We start from the raw sequence: 21,096 nt of genomic DNA, 5'->3' as shown, positions 1-21,096 counted from the left end.
TAAGAATAGTTTCTCAGCCACAAGGAATACCTTGTCACATTTTCAAGGATGTATTGATGAGACTCTGTTGGACATTGAACCTTCTGAACCAGGCTGGTGCTGTAACGGTAAGACTGAATGTGGGCCATTTGTAAAGGCAGTTTAGCCAAATACAGTCGAATACACCTCTGCAAGAAGCAACCAGAATACTCAAAGCAGATAGAGGTTTGTTTGTTCTGAGCTTGCCGGTCTTGAAACCACAAGATGCATCCCACACAGGACAAAGAAACAGAATGCAACCAACCACATGAGATTATTGACCCACTGCAGGTGAGTGTGTTGCGGAGCAATGAGCACAGCTGTGTGAAAACAAAGTGAGAACTACTAAAGAAAGAGAGATGCAGTCAGACTATTTTTAACCATTAACTTCACACCTCCAGGTTTGGATTATTGTGAGTGTCTGTTACAAACAAGTCATAAAATAAGCCCCGAGCGGAGAAATATGACAGTACTGCAGCGGAGGATGTCTTTGAGTTCTACGGGGAGTCATCAACTGATAATCCCTCTGTTGCTGCACTTATCTGTCTCCTGCAACATCCTGAAACTCACATACACACACAGTTTATTCCTCTGAACCAAACCCTTTCCTCCGAGAACCAAAACTTTATGTAAAAAATCCTTCAATGGATTCTTCTGCTCAAAGTTTCCCTATGTTTCCCTGTGGGAGTTACGTACTTCTCTTTCCTAAATTTCCTGGAATGATTTCCAGCTGAATGAGAGAGGGTGAGAATTTGTTGCTTTTTCTGGAGACAGAGTGGCAGCTCTCAATATTAAAAGCATGGAAGTGAGAAGAAGATGCTTAGCTGTCATGACACACAAGCAGATGATTAGTTCGGTCAGCCTGCAAGTTGTCCCAGAGACACAATCCAGGGGCTTAATTTCTCTGTTTACCTTTACCCTGACTCAAGAGACAAGCATCTGAAATCATCGTCTATATGCAGACGTTTAATTCCTTTTCACAAAACTCTTGCTCAGCAAACATGGGAAATACTATCAAACTGTTTATCTAAACCAGGCAGTATCAATATTACTGTTATAGAAAATAAGCTATGCCCTCGGGAAAAATAACGTTTATTCTATGCTTGTATTGAATAACAATTATCCATTACAACACATTTGATCATTTCATACTAATAAAATGAACTGTTTGAATTGTGGAGCTTAGAACTTAAGTGGGCGACACGTGGGTTTTAAGAGGTTTTATACATCCAAAGAACTTCTATAAAATCCACACTAGGCTAGCAAAGAGGACCTGCATCTAATTGGGACTCTGCTTATAGCGGAGGTTTTATGGTATATGCTTTTTGTCCAAGTTTTCCCAAATGAATATATCAGAATATCCCTTTTTAAATGCTGTTTGTGAAGGTGTGTTCAGACAGAATGTGAGGCAAATGTTAGCATACTGATATGGTACCATTTAGTTCAAAGCTGGTCCCAGGCAAAAGCTATGGATTCAGTCAGTGACACTTATACAATACAATACACTCAGTTCATCTGGAGGATCATGAACCGAACACCTCCAGTTAATCACAGAAACTGAAACAGTGCGGATCAAATTAAAAGAGTAAGAAGGATAAAACCAGATTATTTTTAAGCATTAATTGGATTAACCATTAAGTAAGTGGAAAAATCTGTCTCTGTTCCTCCTGATGGATTTCTCCTTGCATGATTGTTGAAAATCAGTGCAAAAGTAAAATGGCGGCTCTTTGATTCCAAGGAACTGACACCAAAACCTGATGTGATGTTTTAGATCATAGAAACTTGTCCTGCTGCAGTGGTAAGAGAGAAAAATACAGAAACGGGCCAGGAAATCCAAGATAATTGACTAATAGACGTCTGTTTAAATCTTGCATTGCAACCTTTTTTCCTGCAACCTTACACTCACATTTTAATCCCAAACCAGCTCCTTACATGACTGACATTTGTGTATTCGGTCCTCATAATCACACATATAATGAGCTGCATTCAGCCGTCCCAGTCTGCCGCCTGGCTCGTGTCTCGTCTGTCACTAGTGGATCGAACCCTGCCGTGTTTCCTGGCAAGACACCAGGTTGCTGCCATAGCTGTTTCTCTTCCTTCCTCTCTATTTTTCTTTTTCCCTCTCTGTCTCTCTGCAGTCGTATCGGGTGAATTGACAGGCTTGAGAGAGGAGTCTTTCTGCTCCAGGTTTTCTTTGTACTCAGACTGTGGCAGGAGAAATAAGACATTTACAGGAACGGATTAGAGTTCATAGAAATGGATCTCTTCTGTTGTTTGCTTCGGCTGACAAGCCTGGCTTACACCTCAAAACCTTTCTTTTGTATTCCTTTGCGCCATCTTTCTCTCCATCCATGCCTCCATCCGGTCCCCAGGCTGGTCCTGTGTCTACAGTTGAGCAGGCAGCTGACAGCACGGTGACAAGTGTTGAGGATGGGAGGATGAGAAGCAGTGGAAGGAGGGAGGATGGAGGACTAATGAGAGGGACGGCAGCAGCAGGGGTCTGTCACTGCACCTCCAGATAACAGCCCCCCTGACTCTCTTTGATATCTGTCCCAAGTGACCAGGTCGCTCTATCTTCAGCTTGTACCAGGGAGGTGGGGGTAGGGGTGCTTATTAGCCACTCTTGCTCTTTTTCCCTTTTTTCCGTTGTGCACTTGTAGAGGGAGGAGGAGGAAGAGAAGCAGAGGAGGGTGGTGTCAGACCTGGCATGGATCAAAAAGCACAATCAGAAGACGATCCAGTAATAATGAGAAAAGATGGGAGGGTGAAATTGTTTATTTTTCAGATTTAAACTCAGGTTCTCCACCCAATACATTCTCCCCCCCACTGTGTTTGTATGAAAAATGCAGGGTACTGTACATGAGGAGGTGCAGGAGGAGGCAACAGGGAGAGATTGTACCATTTATGATGAGAAAATACCAGAACAACAAGACAGATAGCTCGCAACACAAAGCAATACAGAACAATGATACAATACATTTAAATATGTAAATTAGAATATAGGGATGTTACAATACATGATATTTTCTTTAATTAAATGTAATGACCATACATGACTTGTTTACCTTACATTGAGAAATAGCATGTGTTAAATATATGGATTAAACGAGGGAATCCACATTACATTTTAAATATATTACTTAATGCATGCCAGTAAATTCCATCCCCATAAATAAACAATGTATGTTGCTGAAGATAACCTATAAGCTATAAATATACAATGTGTAATAATATCAAAGAAGCCTCTTGTATATTTATAGACAGTGTTAGCTGGGTGCAGATCTTTCTAATTCTGTTATAACTCTAGGATCTATATTTCTGCAAAACCGGTTCAAGACTGGTGCTTTCTAATCAAAATACGAGCCCCAGAGGTCACAGGGTGAACTGGATGTAAAGGATAGTTAAAGGGTCAGCGAACATAGAAGTAATAACTCTACTTTAGCTTATAATAAGGCTCTTTTGTCTATTGCTGCAGGAAACAAAACCCGCCAATTTTGTTCCTCCATTTTCCGTATAATCCTGGCAGCTGCGGTGGTTGTGGCTCAGCAGGTTGTGCAGGATGTCCGAGCAGGATGCCAAACCTGCAATTGATCCCGACGGTAGCTCTGTTCACATCAGTGTGCGTTTGCGGGGGCGAATTGGTACAGGCTTTGAATAAAAGTGCCATATGAGTGCAATCCATGCATCCCTGGACTGTAATTTAATTATCTCTACACTACACATTGATCATTTAAACTCTAAAATTAACTCAAATCATGTTAACATAGGTGTGTTGTTTGTTTTTCATTTGGTTGAATCATTATTTTTATTTTTGTTAAATGTTTTCTGTTATTGTGTATATAGTATTTTTGTTCAGGGGTTGTTCCTAATGAAGAATTTCAATAATTTGGGTTACTGTGCACCATGGTGACATAATATCTTAAATTAACTGAAGCTCCAGAGTGGAACATTTCGGAGGAACTATTGTCATAAATGGAATATAATATTCATAGCTATGTATTTTTCATTAGTGTGTAAATCACCTGAAAATAAGACTTGTTGTGTTTGTCTTTGTCTTGTGTTGTCCTCTTCTACAGAGGCTGCCATGTCATGAACCGCCATGTTTCTACAGTAGCCCAGAAGGGGCGAACTCAGACTTGAAACACATGACAGAGGAACAGACACTTCTTACAGCTAACAATGTGCTGATTGTATTAGTTGGTAGAGAGGGCATGGACGGTGTCTGTATATCTTTGTCTAGAGCAGTGCAATCTGGGAATACAAAATTGAACCTGCTCCGATTTAATGCTAAACAGGTCCCTGCCTGAAATCCCAGTCATCTTTTCGAAATCTATTTTAGGGTTACAATTTTTAGTCAGCACAGGAAACGCAGAGCCAGATTTTTCCAATTTGTCCCAGATGAAACGTTACAACTGCTGTCTTTATAAGAAAGTTCTGTTCTGCCTGGCTTCAAAAAGCAAGGCAGTGTGAAGCAAAAGCATTAAATATTTATAAATGCAAACTTTGGGGGCCACAAAAGGTATTTTAGTTCAGACTCCAGGTGCTCGTTGTCAGTTCTCTTGCCCAGGAATCTCAGACTCCTCTGGGCTTTTGTCTGCACACATACCTGATTATATGAACTGTGCAATGCAAAAGTCTCTAAAGACATTTCTCCACAATAGAACTCTTTGCTCCATCAACACCAAAGAGCATTCAGGAACGTCCTGTGATTTCAGGCATCTTCACTTTTATTTCCCCTCTTTGAGAGTGCACATCCTGATAATTGGCATAATCATAACAATAGACTGAGCACTTTGATGTCCATCCTCAGTCGAAGTGCACATTTTGATATTGACTTCTAGTCAGAGGTGTGAACTTTTACATCCACCCTCCCTCAGAAGCCTGTCCTTTGATTTTGCCCTCCCAGCAGGTAGGAGTCCAACTGAGGCGGCTTCAGAACATCAGTCACACCCTCCAACCTTCATGGAAAACAGAACGGCAGTATTGATCATTATGGAAACCTTCCTGTGCTGTGATTTTCTTTTTCTGTGCATTTAAGGGCAAGCACGTGCAATATTAGTTTTTAGTGTGTTTTGCATGAAATTGATTGGAAGAAGTGAAAGAAAGAGCTGACTTTCTAATAAGGGAAGTTTTTGAGTTGGAATCAGTCACCCACTGCACTGAAACAACCAGGTAAAACAGCTATTGATTTTCATTCTTTTTCAAACTGGCAACGCTCGATAGATGTGAAAGGGCACTGAAGTCTGCTGGGGGGGTTGTGTGCTGACTATGTGAGTTCCACAATGTACTGAACCATATCGACTTTTTTATCCAACCTGTGGTAAATGATGATGGTTTAAAGGATAAATTAGGTATTTTTCAACCTGGACCTTATTTTCCTGTATTTTGGTGTCAGTGACTAATGGAGTTTTGGTCCAGTAAAGAGTGAGAGCGCTGCAGCCATCAAACGGACTACAACATAATCCTTATGTACGGTGGCCCTGAGGTGCAAATCACAACAGCAAATCAGAAAACACAACACAAAAAGAGAAAACACAACGGCAAATCAGAAAACACATAGATATGGACTATTGGAACCCCTGTTTCTACCTCTCTTAGGTATCCCACATTAACATGGATGTATTAATACAATATTTTCTTTATTTAGTGGTTTGAATTTTCAGATTTGGCAACTTGAATGCATAGGTCTGGTGGTGTTGTGTTTCCGGTTCAAAGGACGGACCAGTTCTTTTGTCCAATCAGCGACGACTCATGTCGCCCGAGGGTACCTAATTTTCCAGTTTGGTTAATGTCGTTGTGTTTTCTGATTTGCCGTTGTGTTTTCTCTTTTTGTGTTGTGTTTTCTGATTTGCCGTTGTGATTTGCACCTCAGGGCCACCGTACTTATGGTCTTTTGTGCAACGTCAAAATATGTCCATTAAAAGTGCTTACTTTTACTACATGGTTTCTTAACAACCAGTTCATCCTCTGGGAACCGTAAATGTCTGCTGTATCAATATTTATAAATGTATTAGGGCTGTCCTCTAATAGTAGACTAAATTATCAAAAAGAAGAGTCTTAGTTAGGCCACTTTTAATAAGCTGGGTAGTTGCAGAAAAACAAAAACAGCATCAAATTCCAATCAAGAACTGCGTCTTTTCACCAGGACAAAGGTATCTGCAGATTGTTGCAACACAGACTTTTTTCTTTTGTAACACAACAAGTCTCTTACCAGTGCACTGCTGCATTTCCTAACTGTACGTGCAGCTGCCACTAGCTAGCCAGTGGTCCAATTATCTAAATGTACCCGGACTGCAAGCCTCGAAGTACTGGAATGAGCACTATACTCCGAGTGGGGCGAGCGGGCAACGGAGCCATGCTCAGCAGCCTCCTAGTGACCATGACCTCAACCATAGATACCATCGAAGCCAGCTTATTTACAGCGGCTCTGACCAGTGGCTGGATGCATAAAACTGTAAATTTAGGGGTAGAAATCTGTTTACACACAAAACAGGAAATATCATAACATAATGTATGAGATTCATGAGATTTATGAAACCTCATGTACATTGTGTTTTTCCCTCATACATCTCAATCATCCTGATATTGTGCGCACCTGCACGAGCCTCCTGACCATTCCCACAATTGACTATAAATGGCTTGAAACACATCCCCAACTACCTGATTTACATATGAAGGATCGGCATTTACATATGTTTTGAGGAGAAATGATGGAAACATCGAAGAAGCAAATAAAGAAGAAGCCATGTTTTACAAAATTTGAACTTGACAAAATAAAAGGTGTGTCCCTAAGCTCTGGCATGAACAACACAATGAAGCAAGGTGAATGGCAGATGGTAACAGAGGCAGTGAACGCTGTTAGTTCCAAGCCTGGAGGAGATTAATAAAAAGTGGTCTCTAAATACTCATTTGCACCTTAATTGCGAAATATCAATATCTTCCAGCAGCACCAAAGCAGCCATTCTATCATTTGGTGCACCGATTACGCGCAGCTACAGCCTTTATATGGTGGCACTTGAACGACCTGTTAATTGGTCACTCACACCTGAAGGTTATTCTTATTCCTCACTAATCAGAATCAGAATCAGGTTTATTGCCAAGTAAGTTTTTGGAAGGAAAGAAAGAAAGGAATTTGTCTAATACATGTAGAGAAAAAGACTATTTGTATAAATATTATCATCATAATTATTCTACTGCAGTGACTCGATACAAATAATTTAAGAGTTGTTAGTGAAGGTTGTTTTAACTACAGATGCCTCTAATAGTGTAGTGAAAGAATAAAGCTCTAAGTAAAGTGTCACCTAAATTCACACTTTTATTTTTCCTTTTTTTGCCAACTTGCCACATCACACTGTAAGACTGAGAGCACTACGTGGGGAACGGGTGGTGTGAAAGATGTGTACCAGTACGCACATTCTCACCGCCTGTGGATTATTATACATTTGGATACATGAGTGGAAAGTCGTAAGCACCCTTTCCGTGTGTTCTGAAAGATTCAGAATCATTACCACATGTACAGTTATGATTTAACAGGCAGCTGTTCAAACATATATTTAAATAATTCAATTAATATCATAGACGTTTAACAACTAAATGGCTTGAACTAACAACTAATGACTAATATAAGTGACTAGGAAAATCTTTAGTCGGGGACAGCCCTAAAATGTTGACATATTACTCTGGATAAGTAAAAACTTTGACCTGCTGGAGGCACTGGAGGAAAAGTCAAGAGCTCACCAAAGTCAGTATGCTTCATCTTCTGATGGCCATTCATTTTTGTACAAAATGTCATGACAATCTCTCCAAAAGCTGTTGATATATTTCACACGAGCATTGCCACCACTAGAGCCATGTGTTTTTTCATTCTAGCAAGAAAAAGCAAAGTAGGACGAGGTTGGATCATAGTCTGTCTGTAAACTGTGCTGGATGTTTACAACAGACACTCTGGAAAAGAATGATCCAGTTTACATTCATTTTCTCCTCCAAGTAAGTCCTAACGCGGTAGTCACCAGGTTAGTTGCGATTGCTGATGATAAACAAAAATCAGACCAAAGTTAGAAAGAAAAAAAAAAACTGAATGTAACTTTCTAACTCATGCAAATGCCAAAATGAGGCACATGCATGCACATATTTTGTCTTTGAAGCTTAAAACAACATCCGCACCATTTTGCATTCAGTAATCATACAGATAGAAATCCACAAGAAGAGCAAAAAGATGTTTAGCCCCCCGTGGCAGCAAACTCTCTCTGTCTCTCTTGTTACTGTTGTTACAACTGTTTCACTTTAACTGTATAATATGGCTCAAGGTCAGACAACAAGTGGCCTGAATGCTGGAAATAGTACATAATCACAAACCATCGTAGAGGTAGGTGGCTGAGTGGAGGAACGAGGTTGAGAGAAAGGGCAGCGCACAGTGTTTCTTTTGGTAATGTACTCCAGAACATTGTACCTGGAACAAAACAATGGCGGTGTGGTTCAAGGGCTGACTTTCAGGTTGAAAGTGGAAACGTAATTATGGAGTAAATGTTGACTGCAGAGTATAATAGCTATAGCATAATGACACCATCCTCGTTCAGACTGGTTACCTATAAGCCTCACTTTCACCATGCTATTCTGTTTCCACTTTATATTTTGTCCAACTTTGATGTACCATGTAGAAACCGTATCCCTTTCTCATTCTTTCCTAAAACCTGCAATAAGAGTGCAGAAATATGGTGGAAATATGAGATTTTTGGTTTGTTTAATATATTAATGTGAGGAAGGTTACATCAGATCCATGTGGAGCCATCATGGATATAATATAGAGCCATGGGAGCAATGAGGAGACTGTCGGAAATATCCATCAGTGTTAGTTAAATGTTCTCTATGTCAGACTAACAAAAGGTAAAAAGCAACCTCAAGCAAGTATAAAAATGGGTTGTTGTTTTTTTTGCCTTCCATCAACCTATTCTTATGTGATACTTCAAAATGTGCATCAAAATACATTGATGGAAACACGGCTTGTGTCTTTCTGCTGTTTGCTGCTGAGCAGGTCAGGTCACAGTCAGTTTTTAGAGCTTTTTACTGAAAACAGCTGCCTGCTGTAGCTGAAAATGACGCTATGAGAGCAGTGAGAGTGAACCATTGTGGGAGCTGAAACGCACTAAAAAGCTCTGCAAAGCCAAGAGGAGCTGCAGATTCAGGTGGTAATTCTCTCTAGGTTCATCACATCCAGCAACCCATTTGACACTTTGTTAATATAAAGATATCAACTATCACCGCTTTAAAGGGAAAAGTGCTACACTGCTCAGCCAATATGGACGTCAACACAAGGTGAAAGTCAGCATTTCAACCTCACAACACAATGAAATCATCACTGTGCTAATACTCTCTGACAGTGCTGTACATTCCAGGAAAGAAAATGTAGATAGTTCATCATAAAATAACTCCCTGAAACCACAGTTTGATGCTGTTTGACAGACTGGCTTTAATCTGCATTAATACCCCTGTTGGAAAAGAGATGGAAAACCATTATCATGAGTAAAGCACAACAGCTACTCATTCATATAGTGTGATGAGCATCCTTGATAAGACAAAGTTTTCAAATGCAGTGATTATTTCCTTATCAGGATCAAGCTTCTCTCCTGCAGAAGCCGAGGATTTGGAACTGCTCTCACCGAATTCGTGTCTGTGTGGCTTTCAAGGCTACTGCAGTTTTAACAAAAGTCATTTTCAAAGGCGCTTTTACTCAGATGGCCGTGGGAGAAGAGAAAGCAGCGGCCTCAACCACTCCCCGCTTTTGTTGTGAGGAGGTGAAGGGGGGGCGGTTGGCCTTGAGCTGGAGCTTAACAATGGATGTTTGTCTGAACTCATAAAGCAAGAGATGTTTCATCCTTTGTGTGTGTGGGTAAACATGGACACAAACGGGGATGTATGCCTTCAGTACATGTTTCTGAGCCTGAACACAGTGACAGGAATGAGTTTGATGAATCTTATGTGGACATGACAGCTCACAAAGTGTTTTTTTTAACTAAACCTTTTGGGAAATTAAGCATATTTCACATATATAGTCATGGATTTACTGTTGATTAACTGAAAAAGTAAAAATGTGCTTTCTTACCTAGAGTGAGATAAGAGAATCAATATTAATCTCATGTTTGTGCGATAAGTATGGATCTGGATGTTCTTAGACTAGTTTGGCTTAAAGAAAGGAACCAGCGAGCCCGGCTCTGTCCAAAGCTCAAAAGAACAGCTACCAACAATTAGGAATGCTGGAGATATATAAGTTACAGCGGTCAGTGGCCACAGCACACAATCCCCACCTGAACCACAGCAGGCGTAACGTCGTCCCCCTCCTGAGACCCCCGTCTTCCTTCTTCTTCCCTGTTTCTTAACCACTTCTTCCTCACTTCTTCCTTGCTCTGCTTTCTTCTTCCTGTCTTTTAACTTCTTGCTCCTTCATTGTCTGCACAGGTGTCTCATTTCACTGATTACAGCAAAGTCAAAACCACAACAGAAACTGCACAGAGAATTTAACACAATACATGCAAGAACTAAACCATTACCATTGTGCAACTCTACACCTAGTGCCAAACACCTCAGTGATGATCTGTAAGTGTCCAAAATCTCAATTCAGTGAGCTCAAACCACTGAGTGTCTGTCACAGGGAGCAGTGAATGAGTAAACAGGGGAGTGATTTCAGCCTCAGCTTCACAGTCACTCCACTAAAACCACAAACTGTTTCTGTATGTGTACAAATTAAACTGATAAGATACAGTGTGTTAATTAGAGAGCTTTATGTGTTGGTAGCCAGAATGAAGCTAGCTTTTTCCCCTTGCCTCCAATATTTATGCTAGGCTATGCAAATTATCTCCTGCTTCTTGCTCCATACTTGTAGAGAGACTCGAGATTTGTCTGATCTAACTCTTGGAAAGAAAGCAAATAAACGTATATCCCGAAATGCTGAGCCGGTAATTCAAGCAGAAATTTCCTTGCTGTATGTAAATGAATGAGCATGAAAACAATAACTAGTGCCTGTGTGTGTGTGTGTGTGTGTGTGTGTGTGTGTGTGTGTGTGTGTGTGTGTGTGTGTGTGTGTGTGTGCGTGCATCCATGCATATGTGTGATGAGCGTTTCTTTGTTATTTTGGTTTCAGTGCAGCCAGGCATCCGTGCTCGACTATAAAACGGAACAATAGTTCTCTCTGTGTGGCTTTGATCTAATGAGAGAGAGAGAAAGACGGAGAGGTGGGGGGTATGAGAGAACGACAGAGAGAGGTTGTTCAGGGAAGCAGAGAAGAGATGGATTTACACTTGGATCACGCAGATAGTGAAACAGCTACTCCAAGAACTGATTTCCCTTTGGCTTGAGCAAAGAGCTTACAATAGAAATTGAACCATATGGTTTTTAGGAGTGACACCAATACTATTTGTAGAACAAATTAAAGTTATTGACTCCACATTCACGCTAGATTACAGCACCAGCTGACTAAATTGATTAAAGATTATATGTAAGTCTTCTACCTAGGAATGTAACGATATATCGCAACAGCGTTAAATCGTGCTACAAATATGTGAAGATTCAAACTAGTGATATTAGAAATGAATCGTTGGAGCAATCGTGGTCTCAAGACGCAAAGACTTCAGTTTCACATTTACAAAGAAAAGGAAATAGACATTGTTTACACAGTTTACACCCGATCTCAGAAATAAGATTAGATTCTTATAATAGAAAATAGAATATAAAATATATTTTGTAGATCTTTATCTAGGAAACAGAAGAACCTTTTTCAGTCATGATTTGTCTTCAATCTCATTTTATAAAATAAAATTGTGAGAAAATAATTTACCAAATGCAGCTAAAGCTAAACACACTTAATTAAGGTTGAAGGTTGCCATCTAGTTACCTACATTCACAATCACATAGAGTCTATAAGAAAGTAGGAGACAGTTACATCTAGGAGGGTTGTGTTAGTAAGGCATTAACCTGAGACAGCTAGTTGTTTAACAGTAAACTGATCACAGAAAAACTGATAAATGCACAGCCCTGACATTTTATTGTGTTATAAAGTTGCTTTGGCTAATTTGTTTGCAACCACATTAATATTATCAACTGTTTTGTCTGCCCTATATGATTGCATATCCTGGGGATACTGGACACTCTACTTTTAGCTCTGCTTTTGTTACTATGAGAAAAATATGTAGCTCTAGCTGTTAGACGTTCTACTTTCTTCACAGTCTGCAATTTGGTGCTCAAGTAGGTAGAGTACAGTGGGTTGACAAGAGCTTGTTGCTGCTGGAAATGAGGTTAATAAGTCTGAGGCATACCACAAATGTGTCATAAACCCAAAACAATGAGCTAAAAGAGACTCCATAAAGCTGCAGTGAAAATTCTCAGTGGGTTTGACCCTACAAGCAAACTCTCTGCACCATACATGAAGTCAACTGATTTAGTGTTGATGCAGCTATAAGCAGAAAACTCCAGTCACAGTGGAATCGTCCTCTTACTCCAATCTTAGTGGCTGTGAGACAAATTCAGAAACCCTCAGTTGAGGATTAAATGACCTCCTGAGACATTTAGATGATGACACTGCACTGCAGCAGGAGGAAATATGAAAACATATTAACAGGTTCTCAGCGCAGACTTAAAGGTAATATAAACTAGTTATCCTCAGCCAGCCGGTGAGACTCGGAGAGTGGTTGTTTTGCTTCAGTCTGAGGGCTAATGTGTTTGTTATCACCTAGAGCAGATGGCTCAGCATGGAGGAGAGATTCACTGACACACACAGAAACACAAACACACACTCATATGCACAACCACAAAAGCATTGTCACACGTGCATGTCATGCGGGCGCACACCCAACACAAGATTGAATACACATTCTATGTATATACACATACTGTACTCACACACGAGCACAGGAAAAAACAGAATACACCCAAATAAAATCGATCCACACACACACACATTATGCTTCACAAAATTATACAGGACACACATACACAATTCATATGTATAAACACATTTAATTAGCATATACACACAACAAATTCACACATTTCTTCAGCAACAGCAACCTACGCAGCTAGGACTACACAAACACACACCTTACCACCCACACAGCAAAGTTATACAGGCCACACACACATTTACTGTATATCCAGCCCCCCCATAAATACACAAATAACAGTAACACTTCCCACATCCTCTATTCTAAATCCACGCTCACAAGAAATTTTGCACATTCGTTCAGCTTCCCTTCTCATCATCTACTCCTTCTCTATCTTCGCCTTCCATTTCCTCTCTCTCCTCCTCTCCTCCTTTTCATCCTCGTCTCAATCATCAGTTATTGATCTGTCTCCAGGGAGGAGAAATCAGCCTTTCTCCTCCCTCTATTTTTAGACATTGGAAAGATCTCTGGGAGAGCCACAACCTGTGAGAGACAGATGGAGTAGAAGCACAGATGCAACTGATACTGCGAGGCGGTGCTTAATTTAATGGCGAGGCGATACTGTAAAGTAATAAACCTGCTGATGTTCAGCTAGATGTTTGGTTCACAACCACGGACACAACGACGATGACCCTGATATGCAAATGTAGTGCTTTTTTTTCATGTTTCAATTAAAAAGTTAGATGGCGCTTCGGGGGTTGAAAACGTCAGTCCATGAGGCTGTGAGACACTTTCCCAATTCACTGTATAATTTCAAAAATGCATGAAGGTCAGTCTAAAAATAAGGCTGGTGAAATCCTTGATAGGCTGACCTTTTGGAGACAAAAGGGGTTTAGCTGACAGGGTTCTGCTGTCTTGAAAACACACAAATAACCGATGTTGTGTTCAGACATGGTCCTTCCGTCTCTCCCTTGCACCCTCTGTCTTTTTCTTAGAAGGGCACATCAATCCTTTAAGCCTGAGCAGACTGACTCAGAATGTCAAACACCGTTAGAATCACAGTCACACAGATTTAGTAGATAGTAGAGACAGCAGATGACAGTGTTTGATGACTGAAATAATTACCCAGCTGTGGAGGGTATGTGCTGTAGATATGAGACCAGATCCTTTTTCATTGTGGAAGTTATCAACCCATATCGCCAGACAAGACCATCGATATTGGAGGATTCACAAGACAACTACGGTTTGGTCAATGGAAAAGTCAGGTATTTTTCAACCTGGTTCATTTTTCATAAATATGGCCACTGTGGCTCTATTGACTACATTTATAGAGCACTTTTAAATCTTAACGGACAAAGCCCTTTACAATTTTTCCTCATTCACCCATTCACTCACCAATAGCAGCATAGCTGACATTCAAGGCGCTGGCCTGCCCTATCGGAGAAACTCAGGGTTCACTGTCTTGCTCAAGGACTATAATGGACATGGACAGGATTAAACCACCAATCCTGGGATTAATGGACAATGCCCATTCTACCACGTGAGCCACAGCCAATGCTAACTTGCACTCGCCACAACCGCTGTAGAGATTCAGGAAAACAAGGACTTGCACAAAACAACATAATCAGCTTAAGCCTCCAACATGGGATCTACATCTAGATCAACTTGCTAGCTGACCTAACCTTCTTATAATGTTCATCCACCCTCTGCAACAAGGGTGGCATGTAAAGTTAGCATGACTCACAAAGTCAAAATAGCCACATTTATGGAAAATACACCAGGTTGAAAAATACCAGAATGTATCCTTTAAAGGATCAGTGTGTAGGGTTTAGTTGCATCTTGTGGTAAATTTGCAGACTGCAACCATTCGAATACAGTTGCTACACAGAGGACATGCTACGTCCTGCGCTGGTACTGGATGTAAATCACACACAGCAGAATCATCCTGGGGATACTGGACAGCCTTGTCTTTTGCCCATCAGGCATTGCACCTCCACCCTTCACAGAATAGGGCTGCAGTGAACACACCAGCGGGCCTATTCTGCTACTTCAGGCATCACTCAGCAGTACTGTAGACAGTGACTGCTCGCCTGAGACCAGTTTGCCTCGGGTGACCCCCCCACCCCTAAGTTTAGAGCCTGCTTGATAACACTGCAGCCGAGGTCACTGAGGCGTGCTACCCCTCATCTTCCAGGATAACGTAGCATTTCATGCTTAAGTTAAACTGGCAGAAAACAAAATGAAATGGTTTGAAACCACATAATGGAACAGAGAGCAAGGATTCACTCTGATTTAGGTTAGCAAACATCTTTAAATGGTTCCTCAGGATGTCGTCATCTTTCTTCTGAAATAGCCAATATTGACAATTCTCTTGGACTGTATTGAAATCGATGGCAGATGGAAGGATTATTAAAAATATTTGTTTTGCTCGTCAGTTAAAACTGAAAAGTCCCCAGTGTATGTCGAGATCATTTCTTTAGAAGCTACACCAGTTTTCACTCTCAATTTCTGCTGCCGTTGCTCTCCAGTGTTGCCTGCCTGTTGTGGCTCAAGGGACTGCAATGTCAGTCCACCGCCATCAGAGAGGTTTGCAGCTAAATATGAATTTAATACAGTCTTGCGTCAGATAAAAGTTGACCCATCTAGGTGAGATTTGAGCAGCTTTCCAGATAAAGGAATTCAAGTCATTTTAAGCTGTGATGAAAGGGACTGTGAGATTGGCTGCCACTGTAAATGCTACAGCATTTTAGACATGTCATGAGACTTTTGTCGTGGTACAAGAGCTGAGCCAAAATGCAAAGCTCTTGATTCACAGACAAATCTTCCTTCCGTCTCTCAGTTATAATCCCTCAGCAACGAGTGAAAGCAGCAGAAACAAGCAGCCACAATACGATAAACTAAATCAGTGTTTCTCTGCTTAATTGGTACTTTTCATGAGGAGGTAAGGAGCTGAAAGACCTGGAGGGACGTCTACGTCCAAGTGCTGCTGCCCCACACTGTGAAGAACCAGGTGGTTTGGGCATCTGGTTGCTGAAGCAAATTTGTTCGAGTAATCCTCACTGCAACCCACGTGATGGTGATATGGGGGATTTTTTATGCAAATTTATATTGACCTAGGGAGATGTTCATGTATCACAGATCTGCTGGATCAAGTAGTGTCTCACTGTAAACTCCCTAATATTTGTTTTGCAACCCACAGCCAACTGTTATCCGTGTGCTTGTTTACTTACTCACTGGAAACCAGCATCACTGACAGGCAGCAGTATTGGTACAAGAACCAGGCTGCTGAGTGCAATAGTACAAAAATATAGAATTGCTTGTACATATTTCATCATATTAAACTTTCAAAAGACATGGAAGTTGAGTTTTTGTTACCTTATAATGAGCCGTTTTTATTTGAGGGAGTGGGTTCGCCTCCATGGAGTCTGCCATGTTGAACCGCCATGTTTCTATAGTAGCCCAGAACAGACAAACCAAACACTGGCTGCAGCTAGGGCCTTTTAGGCAGTTTTACAGCTACCATAGTTTCTCCTACACGCTTGGAACAGGAGGATGAGGCGTGGGAGGTAATCTGTTATCTGCAACTATAACACTAGAAGCAGCTAAATTCTACACACTATGCATAACTATGCTAACTATGCATTAATGAATTACTAATTGTAACCCAAACCATGGTGTTTCTCTGTGCCTAAATCTAATTAAACCTAAAGTGTTGTCACATCATAACACAGATGTATTCCGTGAGAATCGGAAAGCGTTTCTCTGTGTCGTTCTGAAAGGCAGTAATGAGTTTGTTGTTTAATTTGGAGGCCTTGTTGGTGGAACCACATGAGCATGACTGAATAGTCTGAAAAAGGAAGACACAAGTGGAAAACAAATGCAACTCTGCCCTCACCACCTGGGAAAAAATGATGTTTTATGCATTTTCCTAAAAGCCCAGTAGATTCAAACAGGTGTCTTTAGTTATTAAAGCTCTTTTGAGGTCTGTGAGATGTGTGCAGACAAAGCTTGTTCTTCTTATATTAATTTTGTTGGTATAGCTCTGCCCGATTTAAAAAAAGAACTAGAATTATTCTGAAACTGTTACTATGGAAAACCGTATGAGGAAAAAACAAATACAGTATAGAAGTGGAACGAGGATGACAAAGGGATTTATTTACTCCAGCAGATCAAAGTAAACCCATAATGTCACCATCCTGAGGCAGCAGAAAGGACACGGATTCCCATTGTCTAAAGGTTTAAATAGTATGACCAACTGTGGACAGACCCCGGAGCAGATCCAGGACTCACTGGGGGGGAAGAGATTCTGCTCATGCCTCTGGGAATCCCCCAGGAGCACCTGGAGGAAGCTGCTGGGCAAAGTAGTCTGGGCTGGGAGGCTCATCTTGTGGGGACTGTAGCTCTGACCCAGATACGCAGTAAGAAACTGGATGATGGATGGATGGATGTTTGGAGAATAGTATAATTCACAGCATTAGACAAATCCATTAACATAATCTGCTTCCTCTCTTATTATGTATCGTAAATGACGATTTCCTTCAATCTCTATGTTGGCATTTGGCCATCATAATTAACTGCTGGTGGTCACATTAAGTGTGCATAAGCTATAATTTGCTGTAAGGTTACTGGTTCACACACAAACAAGCGGGGAGTAGCACCATTGGAGGGAAAAAACGAATTTATAATATACTCTCCTCTAGAAAGAAGTGTCATCAACAGCTTTCGTACAGGTAATTAACTTGCAGGATCCAGTGAAGCTGCTCAGAGGAAAGAGTGCAGCTGCACTGAAAGACTCACATGAATATAAGAGTGTTCACTGAATACTCGAATTCACTTTGGATATTAGAAGAAACACAACACAGAATATTTATCATCCAAAAACACAATGATAGAGCTATTCATACAAAAGAGAAATATTTGTAAATAATATTTTGTAGGAATCAATTGATAATGAGAGCAAGGTCCACAGTTTCATTGTCACAGTGGTGGAAGAAGTACTCAGGTCTACAGTGTAGAAATACTACTATACAAGTAAAGGACCTGCATTTAAAATTTTACCTAAGTAACAGTACAAAAGTATTATCATCAAAATACAGTACAAAGGTAAGATCTTATTATTGTGTCCAGTTACTGAAGCTCATGTCAGTACCAGACACACCACACCGGCACACGCTAAACTCAATTGTAGGCTATAATGAAAATTACTTTATTCCTTTAATTATTCCAGCAATGTAATTCAACACTTAATCCTAATGTTGTTAATGAGATTACTCTAACCCAATCACACACAAAACGTATGTATACCATGTAAACGTATGCAAGTCGTTCTAAAATTAAATCAAATAGGCTATTGCCTGGTCCCAATGTGACAATCTAAAAAAGGAGAGAAACAGCTCTCATACTCATTCACTCCCAGTGCATTGAAAAGAAGACAAGAGAAAGTGTGGAAGTCGAATTTTAAAAAGTGCACAACAGAGTTCTTTTTATATTTGCATGGACTAATTCTGCTTTAGTCTTTTCTATTCAGCTCTGTTCTGTTACTCCTCTCTGTGCTTAAATCCCATGGGTGCTCATTATGGAAGAGTTTTGTTTGATCTATTCTTTCATTGCTGTTTGAACCTGAAGCATCCCACTCTCTAAGGAGTACAGTCTGTCGACATGACTAGTTAAAACTGCTGCCATTACACAGACAAACAAACACTATTTCTTAGTGCAAGCTGCCATTATACGAACAAGCCTTACTGCTGCATTGTAAATTTAGGTGTTTTTTTTTTATGACTTTAGGCTACGGTAAGAAAAAAACTGTGTGTTCAGATTCATATAATATATGCAGCGAGATGGTACTGCAGCATCTTTTGCTTTTGCAGAATGGATTTCTCCCTCTGCTGCAGCGGGACAAGTAATCAGACAAAAACGATCAGTTGTGCCTCAGTGCCTTAAGTACAATTAACCGCTATAATTAGTTTCCATTTAAAGAGGTCGATTTAGTATAAACATACGAGAAGAAGAACATTTAGTTTTAACAGTAAATAACTTCAAGGCCTTCGCAGTGATGCATTGCGACTGTGAAAATTGATTCAAAACAGAAAAAATATGCAACACATTAGACAACACAGCCAATATCATCACACTGACTGAGATGTTTCATCATTCAGTGTTGATGTACTCATTCAGGGGTGAAGAGGAGGCTACCAGAGGCAAACATGGCATGATAAGCAGTGATTCACACCAGTAACAGTAAATAACATGATCACTCCTCACAAGATAGCACAGTCTGACACACATGCATGATTCCTGTTGCCAAAAATTGTCCTAAAGGCAACATGAAGACGTAAATTCCAGAAATGTTCCCGAACCGATAACACGACCTAAATGATAAAAATGTATAGGATCATGAATCTTTAAGGTCCACTGTGTAACAGTTGAAAGCTCTATTGGCATAAATGGAATATAATATTTATAGGTTTTCATTAGTGAATCATCCTCTTCCACAGAGTCCTATGTGTTGAACGGTTTCTACAGTAGCCCAGAACAGCCTGTCTTATTTTTTGCGAGTTTTGCGTCCACAGTAGTTTCCTCCTACACACTTTATATTGTATATATATTGAGGTGAGCAGTTTCAGTTTGTTGCAATCTGCAATTTGGCCACTAGATACCACTAAATCCTACACACTGGTCCTTTAACATAATGTCTAAGAAAAGAAAAATATTTATTTTAGTTTTGAGGACATTTCATTTGTCTTCATAGGGTTTCAGAAGTTCGTTGATTGGTTTTGCTTAAAGTAAAAATATTTCAGTGCCAGTCAATGTATCATCTGCTATCCTAAATCACTTGAGTCTCATAGACAATGAATGAAGGACATACTTTGTTTTGCATTGTGCTGCATTCACTGGATGTTAGTTTGGGGGGGGGGTTAAACACCAAAGACTGCAGCTCACTTCTACTAACAGTTACTGCTGCTTTATTGTAACCATGAACTGTTTTTTCCCTGTCCATAACTGTTTATTTTTTTCTCATTCCTGGATAATTACTGAAAGCAGACTTGAGGGAGCAATAAAATAGCTTGATGCTTTGAATAAAATCTATAATTGGCTTGTAAACAGCTACAGATACAGTGTACTGTCCTTATATGCCGAGGCCTTTATTATTGAACGAGTGACTGTGTGGCTATGGACGATACATATTTGGACCTCACTTGACCAGGAACGAGCAAAACTGAACTTGGAAGAGAAAAGAAAAGGAAAGCCTTTTGGGTAATAAAGAAAAAGTTTTTATATGATTTATTCATCATTGAAATTAGACACACATCCAATAATTTTTACTTTATGAAAAAATATGAATAATGTTATAGAGTTTGTGCTGTAATTGCTGTCCTCACAGGTAGTTGCAGCCTTCAGTCTCCTCCTTCTACTGTCCCATCAGATCAGCCCACTGATCACTAAACACATGCTGTTTGAGGAGGTTTTCTGGTAAAACTCGTCTGCGTTGGACATATCGGTGGTTTATCATTCCGGTGGAGAATCCTCTCTCCTCTAAGACACACTAAAGTGATTGGAACATCCTGGATGATGGTAGACCTCACTCAGTTAGTTTCTGAATCGCAGGCTAGATGGCAGACGAGTGAAGACTTAATAAGTGGAAAGCATCCAAAGAGGTTCACAGTAAATACCTTCAAGACTAAAACAGCACATCCAGTTGCTTTACACTACATTCTTCTTCAGTTCGTCCTCTAAATACTGTCATATATTTCAGTTGTATTATCGTTATGTGTTGATAAACTGCACTGACCATGGGGGCAGCTCCTCTGGGCTCTGGTAGCTCTATACATGATTCACTGTGTCTTTTTGTTTTAACGGGGCTTTGGTAGCGCTGACAGCTCCACCTGAGTGTGTCTGCTTCCTGCTGGTTCATTAGTGGAGGACAATGAGACAATGAGAGCGCCTGTCTCTGCTAATAAAAGACACATTAATACCTCCTCAACTGTGAGCGATCTGCCTGAAAGACTCAAACACAGCGCAGGGATTGTATGTGTGTGTGTGTGTTTTGTCTCTTAGGGCACATTGTTTTTGTGTCTGTGTGATGTGCAAATGTATGCTTCTCCATTATGTGAGATCTGTCTGTCTGCGTGTGAGGTTTTAGTGTTTTACCTCCAAACTTGTGCTCATAAATGCTTCAAACTTGTGTTTTCACCTGACAGATGAACCTTGT

The 21,096-nt window shown here is 40.3% G+C and overlaps 1 protein-coding gene across 1 annotated transcript in view; it reads left to right on the top strand.

Moving 5' to 3' along the window:
• The window catches only part of c1qtnf4 (C1q and TNF related 4), a 30,728-nt gene that overhangs the window by 3,133 nt on the left and 6,499 nt on the right, over positions 1–21,096 (top strand). The window lies entirely within an intron of this gene.

Source organism: Dicentrarchus labrax, unplaced genomic scaffold (assembly GCF_905237075.1).
Source record: "Dicentrarchus labrax unplaced genomic scaffold, dlabrax2021, whole genome shotgun sequence".
Classification (NCBI taxonomy): Eukaryota; Metazoa; Chordata; class Actinopteri; family Moronidae; genus Dicentrarchus; species Dicentrarchus labrax.
This window is presented reverse-complemented; position numbering and strand designations above follow the sequence as displayed.